Below are 23,711 nucleotides of genomic sequence, written 5' to 3' on the forward strand. Positions count from 1 at the left end.
AAGGCGGGAGGGAGGCGGGGGTGGGTCAGAGCCGGCCAAAAAGTTATTTGCAAATTTTCAACATTCGGAGGCCAGCTCTGCCCCTAACCCCCGAGAATATTGATATAAAGTATTCATTTGATCTATTTATAGCACTATACACTTGGGTTTACAGTGTTTGATTTATCCCCGTTTTGTCTTGGGACACCTCCTTGAGGGCCATCATCGGCGGGGGGTGAGGGCTTTTTTTCTTTTTTAAATGGGGCAGATATTATGCGTGTATAACACATACACAGCATCTGTGCCCATAAAAAAAAATAAAATAAAATTTCCTGCTCATAACAGCTTGAGTGGCAGGAGTCTTCCCCTACCGACTCTGCGCATGTGAAGAGAGTCACTTTCATAGTGATCAATCAGGCGGGAGAAACAGGGATTACCACGAACCTCGCACAAATCATTTGCATATCACATATATCACATATCAATAGCTCTTTTATAATCGGCCAAAAATCGTATCAGAGCGGACCCACGTGGTCTTACCGATCCTGTTTAGTGCATCCAGCCCTTAAACATATACGTATATACTGACTTTGACTGCCCACAAAATAGCTGGCTTTCAGTTTAGCAGTTTGTGGTGATATTTGGCGGCTTTAACCAGTTATGTGCTGCTGAATGTCAGTTGACAGCTCTGCACAAGTGATTTCACCAGCCAGGATCCATTTCTGGCCAGTTAAAACATTTTGAATATTAACTAACGTGACCATTTATTTTATTCCTCAAAATGACACATCTACTAATTTTTAGGTAATAGTATGTCTATTCAAGAAAACACATATTTCTTCATAGTTTTTATTTATTAATGAAAAGAACAGGGATGAACACGTGAAAATAAATAATTTATGTGGCCTTATATTTTTCTGAAGAGCAAATTTGCCAATATTTACATTGTAATTGTTATTCATTTGTTATTCAATTGTTATGTTATTCATTTTTAAGTGTTCTCACCGCCAGTGTGTTGTGACTTTCAGCTGTTGATGGGTGCTATGGAGCGGACGAGTATGGCTGCATTGCCCTGAAGCAGGTTCATGATCCCACGGGATGCAGCAGTGCCTTGGGCCCCGCCGACTCTTCCCTCGCACACCTGGGCTTCCGTCTAACTCTGAGCCCGGCGAGAAGCAGGCACCGCCAGGCGAGCTACCTTCGCCGGCTCCATCAGGGGAGCGAAGGTCCCTCCACAAGGACTGGTCTCCCTCCCTCCCTCCCCGTTCTACCAACTGCCAAACAGCGCCAGACTGAGCCGATGGTGCCACCTTGAGCATACTCTCACATGTACATCACCGCCCCCTGCCCCCCCAGCGCAGCCAGTCGTGAGCTCTGCAAAGGAATGGTGTCAGAGGCGTAAGCATCGTCCAATCGCAGAGTCGCCTGTAGGTGAGGGAGGAGGAAAACCTCAGTTACCATCTTTGTGTGGGGTAAATTGTTTGGTTGGGGGGGGCGCAGGTGACAGAAGTTGCCTGTGCCTGTAGATCTGCGTCTGTCATCTCGCAATGTCATGCGAGATAATTAGCTGGGCGCTCTGCCCGGCTCAAAGACACTAGGGAAAACACCGCAGTGGGTTGCTCTCTTTCTGATAATGGGACATTTCGGCGTCCCAAAGCTGTTCATGGGGACAACGGGACAGGCTACCTAAAAATGGGATGGTCCTGTTCAAAACGGGACAGATGGTCACATTAATATTAACCCATATATATAATTTCAGGGTCTGCATTACCAACTGCAAAGCAAGAACATTTCCTAATATTCATAAACTTATCATAGTAGATAGTGGAATTGTTTCCCTGGTATCCTGAGGACCTGTTCTGACAAGTTACAGTTTAAGAAAATGTTAAAGAACGAACTGCATGTAGAGGCTTTTTTCTAAAATCTTGTTGTAGAGATAGTTAATGTAACTTGAACAGTGATCATTGCGCTATAATTCAGTGAAGATTGATAATACATAGGCCCTCTTTTACAAAGGCGTGCTAAGCGTTTCAGCGTGGATTTAATGCATGATAAATCAACGCGTGCGCTAGCTGCTAATGCATCCATAGTGTTTAGTTCGTGTTTAGCGCGCACTAATATTTAGCATGCGCTAAAAAGCTTAGCGCACTTTGTAAAAGAGATGGATAATTTCCTTCAGTTTTCGAGGTTATCTTTGGGGGCTTTAGTATGTGATCGTACTGTAATTGTAATGTTCTTCCTTTATGTTGTCCTGAACTATCGTGAATGTTTTATTTTGTTAAGCGCTTAGTTATAGGCGATCTAGAAATTTTAGAAATAAATAGATAATAAATAGATACATTCCCTGGAAACTATTTATTTTATGTTATAGAAATCCAAATACTTCCCCCCCCTCTTCTATTAAACTGCACTAGCAGTTTTTAGAGCAGAGAGCCGCGCTGCTCCCGATGCTCAATGGAACTCTATGGGCATCAGGAGCAGCACGGGCCATTCAGCGCAGCTCACCGCGCTAAAAACTGCTAGCACAGTTTAATAGAAGGGGGGGGGGTAAGAAAAATACCACCAAAACTTGAAATGCTATTTAGTTTATAATCTTCTTATATTTTTGCTTGTATCATCATGCTGACCACTTTAATTTATGACAGAATTACACACATATCACATACTTACAAAAACAAGAAAATAATAACTTCTTTTTCAATATTTGTAAATATAAAACTTTCAATAAAAGATTAAAAATGAAGCTTAAAATAGCAATTCTTGATAGCACGTCTCTTGTCCTATGAAATTATTAACAACAACAACAAAAATCCCTGATTATACCTATAAATGTTCACAAACCTTTTAAAGAGATTGTATCCAAGAATTCCACATTGTTTTCAGCAAGATCAGAATAGCAATTTAGCTTTAAGCAGGAAATGTAAGCACACCCACTGCAAGAGCCCAATAAACTTTCAGAGCAAAGGTTATTTGCATCAAAGTCTGCTTGAGCAAACAGAATGAACTATGCTTTCCTAAGGGATTCTGCCATTCTTTGTGTCTGTCAAAACTTCTATGCAAAGAAGCCCAGAGTTTTCTGCAAAGGTGTGAGATAAACAGTATGAGGCTCATAATAAAAAAACAACAACCCAAAAACATCTAAAAAGTGGCCTAAATAGCTTCTTGGGCGATCAAAAAGCCAGATCGTCCAAGTACCCATAAACAAAGCTGGTTTTAGGCGTATCTAAAACCAGCTTAGGCTTTTCCCCTGCCTCTAAACGCACAGAGAGAAAAGAGGCGTTTTTAGAGGAGGGGAAAGGACGGGCGGTGGGCCGACCTAGACCTAGGCGTACAGCAGGTATAACCAAAACTTTAGGCAGGTTGCCTGGTCGGCACTTATACGTTTTGGCTTAGACCAAGTCAAAACAGGTATAAGTGCCGAAAAGGGGCCGCTGAGCTGATGGTGGCTGCTGCGATCAGTACAGCGGCCCCAGCAACCTGCCTACCCCCTACAGCAATGATCACGGCAGGAGAGATGGCTCATCTCCCCTGCCGTGATCCACCCTTCCCCCCCAACAACGATCAGGGCAGGAGGGAGCCCAAGCCCTCCTGCCCCGAGGCACCTCCGACCTCCCCGACACTATCGGGGAAGGAGGGAGCCCAAGACCTCCTGCCCCACGGTACCCCTGACCTCCCCGACACTATTGGGGCAAGAGGGAGCTCAAGCCCTCCTGTTCCGCGGTACCCCCGACCTCCCCGACACTATCAGGGCAAGAGGGAGCTCAAGCCCTCCTGTCCCGCGGCACCCCCGAATCCCCGATGAAGATCGAGGCAAGAAGGAGCCCAAGCCCTCTTGCCCCGTGATCCTCAACCCCCCCCTCACCCCCCACCGAGTCCGATGGGGCCAGGAGGAAGACCAAGCCCTCCTGGCCCGGCAACACCCCCTAACCCGCACCCTACACTAAAATAGGGGCAGGAGGGATCCCAGGCCTTCCTGCCCTTGATGCAACCCCCCATGACCGACCCTCCGATCGCCCCCCACGCCCACCCGCAACCCCCCGGCTGACCCCACGACCCCCCACCTCCAATCCCACCCCCATACCTTAAAATAGTTGGCCGGACAGATGCCAAGCCCACCCGTCCGGCAGGCCAGCCATCTCAGGAATGGGGCCGGATTGGCCCAGGCGGCTCAAACCCCGCCCACAGGTGGGGCCTGAAGCACCTGGGCCAACCAGAATAGGCCCAGGAGCCTTAGGCCCTTCCTGTGGGCAGGGCCTTAAGCACATGGACCCAACCCTGTCCGGCCAACGATTTCAAGGTATGGGGAGTGGGATTGGGGGTGGGGGGATCGTGGGATCAGTGGGGGGGTCATGGGTCAGCGGGGAGGGGGCGATCAGGGGTTTGGGAGGCTGGTCTTGGGGGGGTTGCGTTGAGGGCAGGAGGGCCTGGGATCCCTCCTGCCCATATTTTAGTGGGGGATGGGGGTTAGGGGGTATTGACAGGCCAGGAGGGCTTGGGCTCCATCCTGGCCGGATCGTGGAGGGGGATTGGAAATCGCAGAGCCAGGAGGGCTTGGGCTCCCTCCTGGCCCCATTGGACTCAGCAGGTGGGGGGGGGTTAGGGATCACGGGGCAAGAGGGCTTGGGCTCCCTCTTGCCCCGATGTCGTCGGGGAGGTCAGGGGTGCCACAGGGCAGGAGGGCCTGGGATTCCTCTTGCCCCAAAGTCATCGGGGAGGGTTGGGGATCGCGGGGCAAGAGGGCTTGGGCTCCCTCTTGCCCCAAAGTCGTTGGGGGGGGGATTCTGTAACTGGTGTTGTTTTTGACAGACACCGGTTACAGATTCCAGCTTTTAGGCTATGGACTGGCTCCTCCTTTGCCTAAAAGCCCTTGTTTTGGACGTTTGGGGCTTAGGGTTTTTTTAGGTTGATTACCGTATTTTCGCGGATATAACGCGCACCATTGTAAAACGCGCACAGGGGTATAGCGCGCAGAAATCACGATGATATGTACAAAAACTTTTCTATACCGCGCTCAGGCATATAACGCGCATGCTGCCCGACTCTCCTCTGGCCACCCCGACTCTCCTTTCGCTCTCCCCGACTCTCATCTGGTTGCCCCGACTCACCCTGACTTTCGGTGCACTGCCCCGACTCTCCTCTGGTTGCCCCGACTCACCCTGACTTTCGGTGCACTGCCCCGACTCTCCTCTGGTTGCCCCGACTCACCGTTCACCCGCCCTGACTTTCGGTGCACTGCCCCGCCTCTCCGTGCCTGTCCCCCTTGAAGTCCTGTCCCCCCTTGAAGGTCTGCCTGTCCCCCCTTGAAGGTCTGCCTGTCCCCCCTTGAAGTCCTGTCCCCATCCTGAAAGCCTGATGCCCCCCCTCGACGTCCGATTCTTCTCCCCCCTCGGCAGGACCACTCGCACCCCCACCCCGAAGGACCGCCGACTCCCCGACAATATTGGGCCAGGAGGGAGCCCAAATCCTCCTGGCCACGGCGACCCCCTAACCCCACCCCGCACTACATTACGGGCAGGAGGGATCCCAGGCCCTCCTGCCCTCGACGCAAACCCCCTCCCCCCAACGACCGCCCCCCCCCAAGAACCTCCGCCCGTCCCCCAGCCGACCCGCGACCCCCCTGGCCGACCCCCACGACACCCCCACCCGCCTTCCCCGTACTTTGTGTAGTTGGGCCAGAAGGGAGCCCAAACCCTCCTGGCCACGGCGACCCCCTAACCCCACCCCGCACTACATTACGGGCAGGAGGGATCCCAGGCCCTCCTGCCCTCGACGCAAACCCCCCTCCCTCCAACGACCGCCCCCCCCCAAGAACCTCCGACCGACCCGCGACCCCCCTGGCCGACCCCCCCACCCCCCTTCCCCGTACCTTTGGAAGTTGGCCGGACAGACGGGAGCCAAACCCGCCTGTCCGGCAGGCAGCCAACGAAGGAATGAGGCCGGATTGGCCCATCCGTCCTAAAGCTCCGCCTACTGGTGGGGCCTAAGGCGCGTGGGCCAATCAGAATAGGCCCTGGAGCCTTAGGTCCCACCTGGGGGCGCGGCCTGAGACACATGGTCGGGTTTGGCCCATGTGCCTCAGGCCGCGCCCCCAGGTGGGACCTAAGGCTCCAGGGCCTATTCTGATTGGCCCACGCGCCTTAGGCCCCACCAGTAGGCGGAGCTTTAGGACGGATGGGCCAATCCGGCCTCATTCCTTCGTTGGCTGCCTGCCGGACAGGCGGGTTTGGCTCCCGTCTGTCCGGCCAACTTCCAAAGGTACGGGGAAGGGGGGTGGGGGGGTCGGCCAGGGGGGTCGCGGGTCGGTCGGAGGTTCTTGGGGGGGGGGCGGTCGTTGGAGGGAGGGGGGTTTGCGTCGAGGGCAGGAGGGCCTGGGATCCCTCCTGCCCGTAATGTAGTGCGGGGTGGGGTTAGGGGGTCGCCGTGGCCAGGAGGGTTTGGGCTCCCTTCTGGCCCAACTACACAAAGTACGGGGAAGGCGGGTGGGGGTGTCGTGGGGGTCGGCCAGGGGGGTCGCGGGTCGGCTGGGGGACGGGCGGAGGTTCTTGGGGGGGGCGGTCGTTGGGGGGAGGGGGTTTGCGTCGAGGGCAGGAGGGCCTGGGATCCCTCCTGCCCGTAATGTAGTGCGGGGTGGGGTTAGGGGGTCGCCGTGGCCAGGAGGGTTTGGGCTCCCTCCTGGCCCGATATTGTTGGGGAGTCGGCGGTCCTTCGGGGTGAGGGTGCGAGTGGTCCTGCCGGGGGGGGGATGTATCGGACGTCGGGGAGTCGGCCGGGCAAGAGGGATTGGGCTCCCTCTTGCTCCGATCGTGGATGCGGGTGCGGGTGGGAGCGCGTGCGAGCGGTCGTTCGGGGTGGGGGTGCGAGCGGTCCTGCTGGGGGGGTGAATCGGGCGTCGGGCGGGGTGGGAACTATGTTTAAAAACTTTTGTATACCGCGCTCAGGCATATAACGCGCGAGGGGTATGCGCGGTACGTAAAATCACGTATAACGCGCGCGTTATATCCGCGAAAATACGGTATATGTTATAAGTTTAGACGTAGTGATGGTCTGGGCATTTAAACAGCTGAACGTAAAGGCAGGCAATTATCAAAAACACCCTCCTTTTGGACGTTTTTTTTTATAATGGACATTTTCCCTGCTTCTACTTTCAACATATATTGTGTTCATAAGCACACCTTAAACAATTTGGGAGCCCTATTACTAAAGTGAGTTAAGCATTTAACCTGTATATTAGTGCATGCCATTAGTTCGTGAGCATGTCAGTTGTTACCACGCTGGCGTGACAGCTTGCACTTCTTTGCACATTAATTGCATACAGTGCTAAGGGACGGGAAATGAATGGGTGGTGAACATAGCCAGCACATTGCAGTTAATACACAAATTTGCCTCGTGCTGTCACTTGTCCAGTAAGAACGTCCCTTGCGTAGCCAAAATGGAGCCTGGACTCAGCCCCTCCCCCTCTAAATAGTGGTGCCTTTGCTATAGTTGTCAGGATCCTCAAAGCCCTGCCTGTAGATGGAGTCCTCCTCTAGCATCTTAAAACTCCCCAATACACGCAGTCAGCATCCCTTTCATGGGTCACTGCCATACTGCCCCCCCTCCCCAAACATATGATCAGTTTGTGCACAAAAACTGAGCCTTTCTGTGTGTGTGTGGTGGGGGGGGGAGGGGGAGACTAGCAAGACAGTAGCCCATGGAAAGTGCTACTGACTGCCAGCATTGGGGAATTTATGGCCACCAGAGGAGGACCTCTTCAACTGACTGGGCTTGGGGATCCCTGCCAACTCAGGTATTTAAAGGGTAAGGTGACGGTCATGTGTGTGTGTTTGGGGGGAGAGGGGGGAGGGAGCATTGAATGTCTGGTTGCTCCACCGTGCAGTAACTGCAAGACACATGCTGAGCATGCCCCCAGTGGCTACTACAGCGCTTTGCACTTATTACCCATTGATTTGTGTTGCTAAAGTATTGGTAAGTGCAAAAACATGCCAGTTAGGTGGCAGTTCTATAAATGGATGCCTCCTTTTAGGAACTGCGATGCCAGGCAGTGACCACGTATTCTGTAATGGCATTGGGTACCCGAATTCTGTGACAGAATACTAGCATATCAACCAGGCATTAGTCTGCCAAAGGGGCAGGAGAGCAGGGCTAAGAAGAAGAAGACGAGGGAGTGGGAATGTGTGGGAAAGAGAGAACACATGCCATGGTGTGTGAAAGGAAAACAAATTACCGCCATCAGACACAGGCACAGGCAAGAAGGCCACAGAGCAGCAGGATACAGGGCTGGTGAAAAGATATTACAGGACCTCAGGAGAATCTTTAGTTTTACAACCCCCGCCCACTATTATGTTCCAGGCCACTGGGCTCCCTCCTGAGCTTTTGAAAAATGCACTCAGCAATCATGTTTACCTTAACACCGTTCCTCTCAAAACAATTCTCTAAAAGCCAAAATGAGAAACATATGAACTTTTAAACATTAAGAGGCACATTTTAGAAAGAATGCACCAATTGGAATTGAAACTTCCAGGTTAGGAAGTCTATAAGTATTTTAAATCAGAATCTGCTGCCATATAGCTTGTCATAAAATACATGGAGAGATAGATGTTCATAAGCTTTTTATGTGTGGCAGGGAACAGGTTTACCAGATGTTAGTTAAATAAAATCAGGACCCAAAGCCCCGCCCCCAGGCACGCCCAGTTCTGCCCCATTCCCCCCACGCCAACCTGTTCTAGTCGGGAGGGCAGTCCCAAAGAAGAAGCTTTTCAAAACCCAAAGTGCCGGGTTTTGAAAAGCCATCCAGACATCTGGACATGCCCTCTAAAAAGAGGACATCTCTGGGTAAATCCAAATATCTGGTAAGCTTAGGTAGGAACATCCATTTTGGAATCATAAATGTATAAAATATCAGAAGGATCGAATATTTAAAGGTTGACACATACAGGTTTATATTGCTTAACCTAAGTTCCCGATTCTGTGAGCGGCACCTGCCGATGCAGGCATCTACAAAATGTGTGCCTGCCTTGTGTCAGTCACTGACAGGCGCTGCTTCCAGAACCAAGTCTCCCAAGGACCCTAGGTGCTAGAAATGTAAGCCAGAGTTTTATAGATGCCCAGGGTCCTTCCTGGATTGCGGCCAGCAGTGCATATTGATGCTGAAGTCTGGTGCCGCCTTTAGCCATGCCCACTTCCAGGCTTTGGTGTCAGTATGTGCTGCTATCCGCCAGGGATCATGGGTGCCAGTCCCTGAGGCCGCGTAGCTTTTTTTTTTTTTTTTTAACGAAGGTTTAATTGGGTTTTAATGGCACAACCAATTATTGTACCACTTAAACTCAATTACACCAATTAAGTTAGGCAGCTGTAGGGTGGCTACCACTGCATAACTTTTGGTGGCATTTATAGAATCTGGCCCTAAGTGTTTATATTAACCATTTTAGAAACATGAGTTTATTTTTTTTCTGAAGCTTAGTGACTTCGGCTTAGAGAAGAGATGGTCAGGGTGATATGATTGAGGTCTATAAAATACTGAGTGGAGTGGAAAGGGTAGATCTGAATCGCTTGGTCGCTCTTTCCAAAAATACTAGAACTAGGGGGCATGTGATGAAAGTACTAAGTAGTAGATTTAAAAGAAACCGGAGAAAACATTTCTTCACACAATGTGTAATTAAACTCTGGAATTCATTGCCGGAGAATATGCTGAAATCAGTTAGCTTAGCGGGGCTTAAAAAAGACTTGGATAATTTCCTTAAAGAGAAGTCCATAGGCCATTATTGAGATGGCTTGTGGAAATCCACTGCTTATTCCAAGGATAAGCAGCATAAAATTTGTTTTATTACTTTGGATCTAGCTAAGTACTTGGAACCTAGGTCAGCCACTGTTGGAAACAGGATACTGGGTTTGATGGACCTTTGGTCTGTCCCAGTATGGCAATTCTTATGTACTTAACTGTAATGCCAAACCATTTGATAAATATCGGAAGCAAGCACAGGTTGAAGTATTAAACCCTTGGCATTTACTTGACTTTATCAATCCACACTGAGACCTCCCATAAATTTAAAAATAATTTAATTTAAAAATTAAAAAAAAAATTGGTGAAACCCTTTCTCTCAAACATTGACTCCTTTAGAACTATTTTTGTACTATATTTTGGGTGTTCTTTCGTTTGGGTTTTCTAGTTTCATTTCATAAGCTGGACATTCTGATGCTGCCATGTAGACATCCATATCCCTTGTTTTCTCCCATTCTATGGGCTCCTTTTATTAAGCTGCGATAGCGGTTTTAGCGCGCGCTGAATTGCCACTCACGCTAGACCTTAATGCCAGCATTGAGCTGGCATTAGTTCTAGCCGCGTAGCATGGGTTTAGCGTGCACTAAAATCCTGTGCGCGCTAAAAATGCTATCGCAGCGCAGTAAAAGCAGCCCTATGTCTTTACAAAATAGGAATAAAAATAGGCAATCTGTTTCAAATTGTATAGGTCCCTATTATAAAATATGCCATTCTTATTTCAAATGGGAGATGGAGGCCAATTTAGAACATGCAGAGGGGAATTGGTCTCTCTTTCTATTATACTGTCAGTTGCACATGCTGTTTGTTCCACAGATAGCATGAAAACACAGCCCTCGTCTGTGTTATCAGTGTCCTCTGCCCAAGCTCAAAAATTAACAATAGCTGGCCAGCCAGGCAGAGAGGAGATACCAGATATACGAGCAGGTGAGGAGAGGGAAAAGAATTTGAGGTGTTCGGCCATTTTACATGGAGAGGTGTGTGCGGAGGGTGTGTCTCTAATGCACATCACAGTGACCTTCAAGAACCACTCTGCAAGGTACATACATATACATGAAGATCACTCTCCGAGAGAAGTGGAGGTAAGACAGGAAGTACCAAGAACAGCAGACCTTAAGGCCAATGTCTCACCATCTAGACTTGTTGCTTGGTAGAGGAATTATTCCAGCACAGTTTATCATAGACTACTTTCAATTACTGGAAAAAAAAATCAGACATCTACAGACTGATTTGGATAGAAAAGCCTGAGCAGTACTCTGAGGCTACTTTAAATACTTTGGGCTAGTTTTACTAACAATAGTGACTCAATCGCTGTTGGCCGATTTTCCAACAGCGATTGATTTACTATTAAAATCATTTGCATGCAAACAAACCGACTCAGTCGCTCAGTGAGCGATTGACACAATGCAGAGCCCTAACAGTAGTGACAGGGGAAGCAGCCTCCTGTCACTGCTGTCAGGGCTTCTGCTTTTTTTTTTTTTTTTAATGAAACAGATGTTCTGCGTACCATCTGTCCCATTAAAAAGCCCTCCCCCCCACTCTAGCAGTCCTGAGCTACCGTCCTCCTCAGTATCCCAAAAAGAGGGCAGGAGAAATGCCCACTCCCTCCTGCCCCGAAGGCACCTGCCTACTACCTGAAAAAATAGCAGGAGGGATGCCCATGTGATGCACGGGGAGGGGCCTAAGATTCTGATTGGCTCAGATACTTCAGGCTCCTCCCTTGGGAGGGGCCTGAGGCATCTGAGCTAATCAAGGACTTCATTAGGAAGGAGCCTAAGTGGTAGAAAGAGCCTAAGGAAGACACTGATTGGCTCAGATGTCTCAGGCCCCTCCCAAGGGAGGAGCCCAAGGCATCTGAGCCAATAAGGGCATTAGGCTCCTCCTGATGCATCAGGGCAAGAGGGAGTGGGCATCCCTCCTGCATTTTTCTTCGGGGTGGATGGGGAGGTCCTTCATGGCAGGAGGGAGTGGACATCCCTCCTGCCTTTTGTTTTAGGTTTGTGTGGGTCGCTGCAATTGTCGTGGAAGGGGGGTGCGTGATTGTCAGGGGTCGATGAGGAGGGCCGGCAGTTGGGGATTTTTTTCTTTTTTTTTTTAAGGGACAGATATTTTGCATGTGTAATGTACGCAGAATATCTGTGCCATTGAAATAAAATGAAAAAAATAAACCCCAGGCAGACCTGCCGGTAACAAGTTTTAAGATCGGTAAAACCCAATGCTAAATAGCCAAGCAATTTAAGTGAATCAATCGCTTGACTATTTTTCATGGGGATTTACTAATTTGCATGGCTGGATCAGAAAATGGGCGATCGAGGGCCGCTTAGTGAATCATGTCGGTTAAGCAGTGATCGTCGCTAAACCTGTTTTCATAGGTTTAGCGACGATCAGGGCCGCCATCAGGGCAGTACTACCAGTCCTGCATTCAGGGGCCCGGAGCTGACAGGGGGCCTGGGCTCCCCCAGGGTCGCAAGCATAGTCTCCTCTCCTTCTCCTTACCTGCCCTGCCGCATATAGCCGAACTGAAGTCTTCCCGATGTCAGCGCTGACATCGGGAAGACTTCCGGTCGGCTGCTTGCGGCAGGGCAGGTAGGGAAAAGGCAGTCGTTTACCGAAGGGAGGGGGGGCGGTCCGCTCCGCCCCGCCCCGGGTGCAGCCATGGAGGGTAGTGTGCACAGCCGGTCAGGTCCCCTTAGCCTTGTGGCGCTTCTCCTGACCGACCGACAACAGGCCCGGCCGACAAACCTCCCTGCCCTGTAACAGCGAATCTAAATTACCTTCTTACAGCAGCTTCAATACTCCAGCTGCTGTAAGAAGGTAATTTAGATTCGCTGCTACAGGGCAGGGAGGTTTGTCCGACCGGGCCTGTTCTGTTGTCGGTCGGGTGGGGAAGCGCAACAAAGGTAAGGGGCAGGGAGGGAGAAAGGAAGGAAAGGTGGAGTGGAGAAGAAAAGACGCTTAAGGGAAATGGGTAAAACTGAGGGGGGAGATGGCCACTGAAAGCACTGGGGAAGACAAAGGGGTGGAGAAGGACGCTGAAAGGATATGGGGAAGACGTGAGGGGGGGAGAAGGACGCTGAAAGCACATGGGGAAGACAGAGGGGAGAGAAGGACCCTGAAAGGATATGGGGAAGACAAAGGGGTGGAGAAGGACGCTGAAAGCACATGGGGAAGACAGAGGGGGGAGAAGGACGCTGAAAGGACATGAGGAAGACAAAGGGGGAGAAGGACACTGAAAGCAAATGTGGAAGACAGAGGGGGGAGAAGGATGCTGACAGGACATGGGGAAGATGGGGGAAGAAGGATGCTGAAAGGAAATGGGGAAGAGAGAGTGGGGAGAAGACACTGGCAGGGAAGAAGGCAGAGATGCCAGACTATGGGGGGAGCGGAGGGAAGAAGATGCGTGCCAGACCAATTTGGGAGGGGGGAGAAAGGGAGAGGCACAGTAACAGAGCAAATGGAAGACGCAGAAAGAAGAGAGACAGTGGATAGAAAGAATTAAATGAGAACATGAGGAAAGCAGAAACCAGGCAACAAAGGTAGGAAAAAAATTATTATTATTTTTTTTTTTTTTGCTTCAGGATAAAGTAGTATATTAGTTCTGTTGATAAAAATTTATAAACATTAGAGGCTCTGGTAGAAACCCGTTTACAAAGTATGTATTCTTCCCAATTAATATTTCCAAATTAATAAAGTCTTTTTGCATATTTTTAAATGGGTTTCTACCAGAGCCTTTAATTCAGTAGCATAATTAAATGAAATAACTATTTCTGTAGTTTATAGGGACGGGTGGGGACGGAGGGGATTCCTCACGGGGTCGGGTGGGGATGGGTGGGATTTCTGTCCCCGCGCAATTTAAACATGCACCTTTCTTCCTCCATCCCATAACACACACAGCCTGGTGGTGATGATTATCAGATTGATTCATGAATATATAATGATGTTATGAGTGTGCACCTCTTCCTTCCCATCCTCCTTAGCATGTCACATACAGCATGTTACATTACACAAAGTCTGTGTAATGTGACATGCTGAGGAGGATGGGAAGGAAGAGGTGCACACTCATAACATCATTATATATTCATCCATAGCTGCATGTTAATGATGTGCTCATATGCACTTATTTATCATCATAACATATACATCATCATTAACATGCAGCTGTGGATGTGTAAGGACAGGCTGAGGAGGATGGATGGGAAGGAAGGAAGGTGCACATATCAACATATCGTACATTTTTAACATGCATGATGCAGCTATAGGCAAGCTGAGGAGGATGGGATCATACAGATGTGTATGTTCAGATATGCGCTCAGACGTGTAGTTTTTTCTGTAATATTTATTAAGCTTACAGTATTTATAAAAACACATTTTATACTTGTTACAAAAAATATTGTGCAATTGTGATCTACTTCTGGCCTACAAAGGTCAAAAGAAATCCTTAACTGAGATTTTACATTCAAAAGTGAATTATAGCTACTAGCACTATTATTTATTAGTTATTTATTATGCAAATGTTTGTTAGTTTGTTATTAGTTCAGTATTAGACATATGTTAGTTTAGAATAGATAGGTATAGATTAGTTTAGGTTAGGTTAGGGCCCTGCTGAAAGAGTCTACCTTGACGTGGTTGCAGGCTTACAAATCTTTTGGTCAAAGAGTGCGGCGACAGAGAAAAGTATGTGTGTATTCGACCCATGGAAGAAGGGGGGTCAGGGGGGGAAGGGGTGCGTGGGGAGCCCAATAGGATTGCTCAGTAAGGGGCCCAGAAATTTCTGGCGGCCCTGGTGACGATCGCTGACTTTAGTGAATCTAGCCCTTTATCCTCATCTGCAACTTAAACGTACTGATTGATATTCTGGGGCAGGATGATCAAACATGCCCTTACTTCCATTTAGAACCCGTAAAGCGATAAAATCTCAAAGGCAGCAAAAATTGCCTGATTACTTAAGGAAGTGGTATATAATCTTCTGCCAGACCATTTTATTGTGTTAAACTTTGAGTACTTTAACAACAAAGTAGACGTATGTACATTTTCAGTTGACACTAACTGATGATACTGTAATGCAGTGATTCCCAACCCTGTCCTGGAGGAACACCAGGCCAATTGGGTTTTCAGGCTAGCCCTAATGAATATGCATGAAGCAAATTTGCATGCCTATCACTTCCATCATATGCAAATCTCTCTCATGCATATTCATTACGGCTAGCCTGAAAACCCGATTGGCCTGGTGTTCCTCCAGGACAGGGTTGGGAATCACTGCTGTAATGGACAAGTTTCCATTTTCTGATTGCCAAGCGGAAGGACACCTTGCTGCAAGATATGATGGTCTCTTGGCAACTTAAAATCAAGGAGCAGAAGAACAGAATGTACTCCGAATTACTGTATTGTGAATTATAAACCAAGACTGCTTTTAGTACTGACGTTGCTGAATTTTAGATTATCTCTGGCTGTTTCCATTGAAAATGTTTTTCTCTTGCAAATTTATCTCTTTTAGAATTAAAAAAAAAAGCACATTCAATTTGCCCCATTCCAGGGCATGCACAAAATTCTCAGGCATTTGCAGTATGATGATTTATAAAGCCATATGTGAGTCATATTCTAGTCTAATGAGATATCATGTCAGATGTCATAGGTTGCATATGCCATATAATCTAATCTATTATATTTATAGGGCCAGCTGTACATTTTTCCCATGCATATAAAAGTGCAGAATCTCTATGCATGCTAATGAATGCACATCACTCTAACAGAGAGTGTAAAGAAATAGAAACACAGAAAAATGAAGGCACGTAAAAGCCATATGGCCTATCTGTTCTGCCCATCTATGCCATCTATCCCTTCTTTGTCCTTACAGATCCAATGTATTTGTCCCAAGCTTTCTTTAATTAAGATACATTTTTTATCTCCACTACTACTTGGGATCTGGCTAGGTACATGGGACCTGGGTTTGCTACTGTTGGAAACAGGACACTTGATGAACCTTCAATCTGTCCCAGGCTTGACGAACCTTCAGTCTGATGAACCTTCAGTCTGTCCCAGTATGACAATTCTTATGTTTTTATGTGAGCCAAGTCTAGGATAATCAAGCCATTGTGATATCAGTGATGAGACTGACTCGTAGGCATTGGTGGAATGAGGCATTATGACATCATAATAGGAGCTCTGGAATGTTGCTACTCTTTGGGTCTCTGCCAGGTACTTGGGACCTCGGTTGGCCACTATTGGAAACAGGATCCTGGGCTTGATGGACCTTTGATCTGTCCTAGTATGGCAATTCTTATGCTCTTATGCACCTCCACCAGGAGGCCATTCCATGCATTCATCACCCTTTCCTTGAAAAGTGAGGTTACTTCTGAGTCACTTGCGTCCCCTTTCACCTTCATACTTTGGGCTCCTTTTACTAAGCTGTGATAGCGTTTTTAGCGCACACAGATTTGCCACACGTGCTAAACCCGTGCTACGTGGCTAGAACTAACGCCAGCTCAATGCTGGCGTTAGCGTATAGCGCATGTGGCAATTTAGCGCGCGCTAAAACCGCTATTGCAGCTTAGTAAAAGGAGCCCATAGTATGAAGGTGAAACGGGATGCAAGTGACTCAGAAGTAATTACACATGGTACTAAATAACCAGCTGATTGTGAAGAGTTGGGAAGACTGAGGAATTAGGCATTTGAATGACTGATGAAATTGTGTGGTCAGTGTTTTGTCTAATTCATTTAGACAAGAAATTAAGAGAGTGGCAAGTGTTGGAATTGTGTCCTGTGAATCCTCCAAGAAATTAGTTAAATCAAAATCAATATTAATTAATTGATCGATCCCCTCTTCAGCTGGGAGCTTCTTTATTTTTGAGGAACATAATATAAATTTGAAAATACCATTGCATCAAAATTAATTACCCCTAGTGTCTCCTTAAGATATTTCCGAAGAAATATCTCAGGAGATAACAAATGGATAGAAGGAAAATTAACCAACCTTAAGGATTGAGCGTGTCTTAACACCTGGGATATGACCCGATGTTCAAATGGTGTCCTTACTAGTGCCTATTGGTACGTAGGCACCACGATGTCCAAGGGGCTCTCCGGAAGATAAAGTTTTGATGTTCCCTGATGTTTCAAGAGCTAAACAGCTTAGGAGGAAAGCCTTTTATGACTTTGAAACCCAAAACGATTGAGTTGGGAGCTACTTATTTTCTTAAATTCCCTTGCAAATGATTTCTACATATCCAAGATAAAGATTATGGGCTCCTTTTACAAAGCCGCATTAGCAACTTTATCGCACGGGACTTTTCATCACACGCTAGCCGAAAAACTACCGCCTGCTCAAGAGGAGGCGGTAGCAGCTAGCGCGGCTGGCAGTTTAGCGCGTACTATTACGCGCGTTAAACCGCTAACGCAGCTTCGTAAAAGGAGCCCCATGCTTTCTGGGACCCATTACAACTAGAATATTTTCTTCAGGGTAGTAAAGCCTAGTTGATTTTGTATTTCTTTTTCAGAAATGGGGTTTTAGTATATTATACCACTCTTTGATATTAAGGAAAATAAAGGGGAGGTTGGAGTTGGGTTTTTTTTTTTTTTCTCTCCTCCCGTAATGTTTTTCTTTTGATTTCCAATATGTCTTTAGTTTGAATTTAATGAATAATGCCTCTCAAAATTGGTGGGCTAGATGGAATTTCCACGGTTTAAGTACTTTAAACATTTTATTGTAATTTCTTTATTATTGTGTTTAAGTGATCCATGTCTTTACTTTGTTTGTAACATTGTAAGAAATATTTTTCAATTAAAAAAAAAGAAATTCAGTGTGGTCGAGTGCTAATAGGTGCATACAGGGAAAAACAATCCAAACTATTGTATACAATGGTGGGATCTATTCCCTCCCCGCCCCCACCCTTTTACAAAGCCGTGCTAGCAGCTGCCGCACGGCAAATGCTCTGATGCCCATTAAACCCTAAGGATGTTGGGGTGATTACTACAACTTTCTAAAAGGAGCACTCAAGGGAAACTCAGGGAAAAAAAATGTGGAGTCATAGCAAACATGTAAGAACTTAAGAGCATTAGAATAGCCTTACTTGGTCAGACCGATGGTCCATCAAGCCCAGTAGCCCATTGTTACGGTGGCCAATCCAGGTTACTAGAACCTGGCAAAAAGAGTAGCAACATTCCAGCATCTCAAAGAATAGCAAGATTCGGGAACCCCAGTGAGAGCAACATTCCAGAGCTGAGATTGTGATGTCAAAATGCCTCATTCCACAGTGCCTCAGAGCCAACCTCATCAGTGAGGTTACAATGGCTTCATTGTCCTATACTTGGCTCACGTAAGAACATAAGAATAGCCATACTGAGTCCATATTGCCCAGGAGTCCATTCTCATGGTGGCCAACCCAGGTCACTAGTACCTCACCAAAACCCAAAGAGTAGCAACATTCCATGCTACCGATATGAAGGTCCAGTTTATATAGAAAGTTGAGATTAGAATTCAGATGTCCAGATGGGGATGTGTTCAGTTCTGTTGGTAAGTTTCCAAATCTTCATGTGCTACCTATGTACTAAAAAAACTATTTCATTTTTTGGCTGAGGGAGCATGTCTGAGGGCAGAGCGTGGGCGTTTCTGTGCTAATCTTTTAGTGCAGAATTAACACATGAGCCTTTACCACCTATAGACTACGTGAAGGCAAGGGCTCACACACGAATTTTGGTTAATAGTCACAAGCTAACAGCAACATTAGCACATGGTCATTATTTCAGATAACGGAAAATTGGCCATTTTCTGCCTATACTAGAAACGGTCTATTTTTTTATATTCATTCTAGAAATACAGAGTCATTTCCAATAAGGGAAATTCAAACAAAAGAAATAATATTAAGAAAATATTTTATTGGATTTGGTCTCTTCCTTAGACCACTATATTAAGGGGGAGAAGATAGAATTTAGAGGGAGACGTTTTACATTAAGCAATTAAAAAAGAAAAGGCTTAAAAGGCTAAGCCTCGGCTCTTGCCCTTTTGCTTCATCCCAACCCACTAGTTAACTTCTTAAGGGCCAAAAAGGATCTCAGATGCTCAGGGAAGAAAAACACATTATCTCAAACAAATATTTAACTACACATTTACAGGGCTATGCTAGCAAAAAGGTAGTTCCCAATTTTTTTGTTTCCTCTCTCATTGCAAGAAAATCTTTGTCTCTCTTGGGTTAATTTCATCACATCTGGATATATCCATATTCTGTCCACAAAATGGAATCATTTCTTTTTTTAAGTAGATTCTCATAACAGATGTGAGGTTTTGCTCAGAACCAAAGTTCACTATCAAAGTAGCTCACTCCTTAACCTCTTTAATAACTACAGATATTGATTATTTCAATGTAACAGTTTCCATACAATCTTGCTGTACTTTATCGATATTTAAGGAGAAAGCATCAACTTTGGCTACCAGTACCTCCATGTCGTTCGGTTTTTTCCCCCCACTGTCAAATCCAAGCTCTTTATGGCCATCAAAAGTGTCTCCAAAGTGACTGCTGGTGCTGCTGCCAGCTCTCCAGCCTCCTCGGTGTTCTTCTCACCTTGCAGTTCTTCCACAGGTGAAGCTCCGCCTAGGTCGAGCTCCTGGGTCTCCTCTTCCTCTCGCCCAGGGATCAACTCAAAGACCATACCTCCGCTGAACATGGAGGTATGGCGCTCATCAGGGGCGACAGCGAGATGTTCTGCTTCAGAAAGTCGAGCGTTCCCACACTCGGCTCCACAGCGGGTTCCAACCTCTGATTCTCTGGCTGAGGATTAGAACCCATCTGCCGCTCTAAGATCTGCGGAAGCATCGGCTGAATTGGGGAAGAGGAAAGAGACGGTGACATTGCGGCTTTGACCATTCCCTTCCTCTTAGAGTGCGGCATTTAGCCAGGTAATTCCTCTAAAGAAATTAAGCCAAAACACAGAGCACACAGAACGCTGTCAAGCACCGTCCACCATCTTGACTCCCTGCTCCAGACTAGTAGGAACGGTCTTAGCTCTTTACTGCACACTAAGGCCTTTTTTCACTGCAGCCAAAATATGCAATTTTTCTATTTTTTTTCCATTAATGCCATTTTTTTGTTGTGTTAGGGGTATGTTAGTATCTAATACATTTGTGTAAAAGGGCCCCTAAGTTAAATAAAATGAACTATCTACAATTTTTTTATTTTTTTTTTTAGTTGACACTCATTCATTCATTTTAAGATAAATGCATACATTTATCTTAAAAATCTAGCATAGCAATGAAAATTATATGTGTACCATGCCTGGACATCTCAAATACCCAGACTGATCTAAAACTGCTGTGGTTTCTCAAACTGAGCTACCCAGCCACTGGGAATTATTGCAGAAAAAGAATGCTTCACAGTACATGTAGTAAAGAGTTACTATAAATGTGGGCATGAAAAATACCATATGGTCTATTACTTTGACCCCCCTGCAATTGCAGTAGCAGCTTTACCAAGATTGATCACCTTGTTTATGATGTTTTGTTGTTTAGAAACCATAGGAAAAAAAAATAGAAAAATCCTAATTGTTTCCACTGTGACAGTCTTTATGCCTAGGAGAAAACACCATACTGACCTTGCAAAAGATTACTAGCATTTCTTACTGGGGGAAAAAACAAACAAAACAAAACCAACAACGCATCCACATGTTCTATTTCATGTTGGTTATTAAAGAGCCCCTAGAAATAAGAGTGAAGCCCACAGCCTACTGTCAATAATTTGGCAACAGACCACTGCATCGGTACCTTTTGGGGGGTATGCAGGAATTATAAGAAATGACAAAGGAAGAGGGGGTGAGAGAAATAAACTGATAAATCCATTGCCTCAAGGGGGCTATATTAGTGTAATTTATGAGGGCTTGATTTAGATGAATTCGATTATGCTGATTTGTATTTCCTTTTTTCTTCATATTTTACCTATGAGTAGTGTAAATGGGGAAGTCGTCTCTCCCCTGTCTCTGTCAGCTTTTGACAGCCAGCAGTAGAGGGGCAGCCAACGATCCCCGCAAACCTAGAAGTGCCGTGAGTGCACATTGTGGCTGCACTCTGGGTCACGGGAACAAGGGAGAATCAGGGCCAGAGAACGAACCACGGCGAGGGATAGCTGGCAGCGGAAGATAGGCCAGCCGGCATAGAGAGAGAGCTGGCTGAAGGGACGGAGCCGGAGGAGAGGTAGAGCTGGGTTAGGGCTGAGAGTGCAGGGTCAACCAGGAGCCCAGGAGAAGAAAGAGGCAGGCTGGCAAAAAAGAGCTGCCCAATCACAAGGCAGGGAGGGCCAGGAGAGGCAGTGCAGAGGGGAAGGAGGGAGAGACAGCTGGAAAGGCCCAGGCAGCAGCAACCAATCTAGAGGACTGGCACAAAATTGGAACAAATCAGAGCAAAAATAAAGTTGCAAGCCCCTGCCTGGCAACGGACCCTGCACCAATCTGGTGCCAAGAAAAATAAGGACTTACCCAACAAACAAAGTTTAGGGGGGAGGGAAGCATAGCATTTTCAATATTAAACCAGTCTCTTCCACTTTATTTTACCCAGACTGTTCCTCTCTTTGACTGTTTCCTGCCCAAGAAGCAGAATCTGCAGACCATGAGCAAATAAAAAATCCTGTTAGGAGAAAAGAAAGAATCATGTCCCACTTCTTCCTTCATCCCTTCCCTTATCCCCTAAGCAAACCGATCGTGTACCAATCGGTTTGCGAGCCCTTTGCGACCCGATTTCCCTCCAACCCGATTCACTAACCTATGTCCTGATCATCCTCCGATCCGCACCTGCAAATGAGGGTAATCGGCATGCAAAGCAGGAAGGGCGTGATTCACTACACTTTTCGACTGGCTGGCCGATCAAAAAACTCAGCTCTCTGTCCCGATTCTCCTGCTCTGGCTGCCCTACTCTCTGCCCCGATCTCCTGTTCTCAGCCCTGACTTTCCTGCCCTTCCCCGCAGTGCAAGCCCGTGGTTTTAACCTGCAGGCGAGTTAAAGTCACGGGCTTGCAAAAAAAAAACAAAAAAAAAAAAACACAACAGCATTGAATCCTGGGGTACCCCACATTCAATTCTTAGACAGAGAACCTTGAACCAACGCTACATTAGTCTTATCCCTTAAGAATGAGCCAGTCCAATTCCATACTTATTCCCAACAAGCCTATCTCTCGACATCTTGTCAATAATAGCTGATAGAAGGTCAATCAAAATTAAAATCAGTTTTCTGTGTCTTATTTTTGCTTTTCTCAAATTGATGCCTATTCTTAAATTATAGTCCACACTGTCCTATGTAATCTCATCAGTATGTTTGCAGATACTAGGTGCTGCCAAGTACAAAGAATTAGTTTAGTAACTTTATTTCTGGAAGTATTGCCTCAGATTCATGGTTCATAGACAATGGTGCGAAAGACAAAGGCGCACCCGGACAATTGAGCGCAGCGCGGAGGTGCGCGCCGCTCTAAATTACTGTTTTTGGGCTCCGATGGGGGTGTGTGTGGGAGGAACCCCCCCCCACTTTACTTAATAGACATCACGCTGGCGTTATGGGGGGTTTGGGGGGTTGTAACCCTCCACATTTTACTGTAAACTTAACTTTTTCCGTAAAAACAGGGAAAAAGTGAAGTTTTCAGTAAAATGTGGGGGGTTACAACCCCCCAAACCCCTCACAACGCCCCACAATGCTACACGATGTCTATTAAGTAAAGTGGGGGGGTTCCCCCCATGCCCCCCCGTCAGAATCCTAAAAACAGTAATTTAGAGCGGCGTTCGCCTCCGCGCTGCGCTCAATTGTCTGGGCGCGCTTTTGTCCTGGCGCGCTTTTGACCTGACACCCAGATTCACATTAGTTTTTAGTCAGTTTCTTTTTAATCCTGACAGAGTAAGGTAAGAGGAAAGGCATAGTGACAAAGCACACCAATCGTGTAGAAAGGCCTCGTCGTCCAAGAACAGGCACCTCTTTCATAATTCTTAAGCCTCTCGGAAAACGTTTTACTCTACAATATTGCAAAATAGCAGCATAATGTAGCTCATTTTGAATGACATTTTTCTTTAGATCAATGAAATCAGTCCATTTATCAAATATAGACTCTGTATCTGATGTATCCACCTCTGGTTCTGGAATCTCTTGTAAAAGCCTATGTAACTGAGCACATTATCCCATTTGTTGGATGAATTATTGAGTTATTGGATGAATAAAGACATTTGCACCGTCAGATGAGTTGAATGGAACTTCATTATTGCACATCATTCTGATTTGGGCAATTCTACTCTGTTTTTACATACAGAGTAAGGTAAGAGATCAGCACTGGAATGTAATCTTAGAAGTTTGCAAAGAAAACTTGCACATCCCATATACATAGTAACATAGTAGATGACGGCAGATAAAGACCCGAATGGTCCATCCAGTCTGCCCAACCTGATTCAATTTAAATTTTTTTTTTTTTCTTCTTAGCTATTTCTGGGCGAGAATCCAAAGCTTTACCCGGTACTGTGCTTGGGTTCCAACTGCCGAAATCTCTGTTAAGACTTACTCCAGCCCATCTACACCCTCCCAGCCATTGAAGCCCTCCCCTGCCCATCCTCCTCCAAACGGCCATGCACAGACACAGACCGTACAAGTCTGCCCAGTAACTGGCCTAGTTCAATCTTTAATATTATTTTCTGATTCTAAATCTTCTATGTTCATCCCACGCTTCTTTGAACTCAGTCACAGTTTTACTCTCCACCACCTCTCTCGGGAGCGCATTCCAGGCATCCACCACCCTCTCCGTAAAGTAGAATTTCCTAACATTGCCTTTGAATCTACCACCCCTCAACCTTAAATTATGTCCTCTGGTTTTACCATTTTCCTTTCTCTGGAAAAGATTTTGTTCTACGTTAATACCCTTTAAGTATTTGAACGTCTGAATCATATCTCCCCTGTCTCTCCTTTCCTCTAGGGTATACATATTCAGGGCTTCCAGTCTCTCCTCATACGTCT

General features: G+C 46.6%; 1 protein-coding gene across 14 annotated transcripts in view; it reads right to left on the reverse strand.

The window, feature by feature from the left end:
• KYNU (kynureninase) overlaps window positions 1-23,711 on the reverse strand; it is a 461,407-nt gene that overhangs the window by 177,389 nt on the left and 260,307 nt on the right. The window contains exon 1 of one of the 14 annotated variants that reach the window (XM_033945494.1): window positions 19,306-19,404. The exons of 12 other annotated variants lie outside the window; for them this stretch is intronic. The gene's annotated coding sequence lies outside the window, so the exon portion shown is untranslated. Of the gene's footprint in view, window positions 1-2,820; window positions 2,873-19,305; window positions 19,405-23,711 lie in introns of those variants that run through there. One more of the 14 variants, XM_033945488.1, reaches the window with a different exon arrangement.

This window comes from Geotrypetes seraphini, chromosome 5 (genome assembly GCF_902459505.1).
Source record: "Geotrypetes seraphini chromosome 5, aGeoSer1.1, whole genome shotgun sequence".
Lineage (NCBI taxonomy): Eukaryota > Metazoa > Chordata > Amphibia > Gymnophiona > Dermophiidae > Geotrypetes > Geotrypetes seraphini.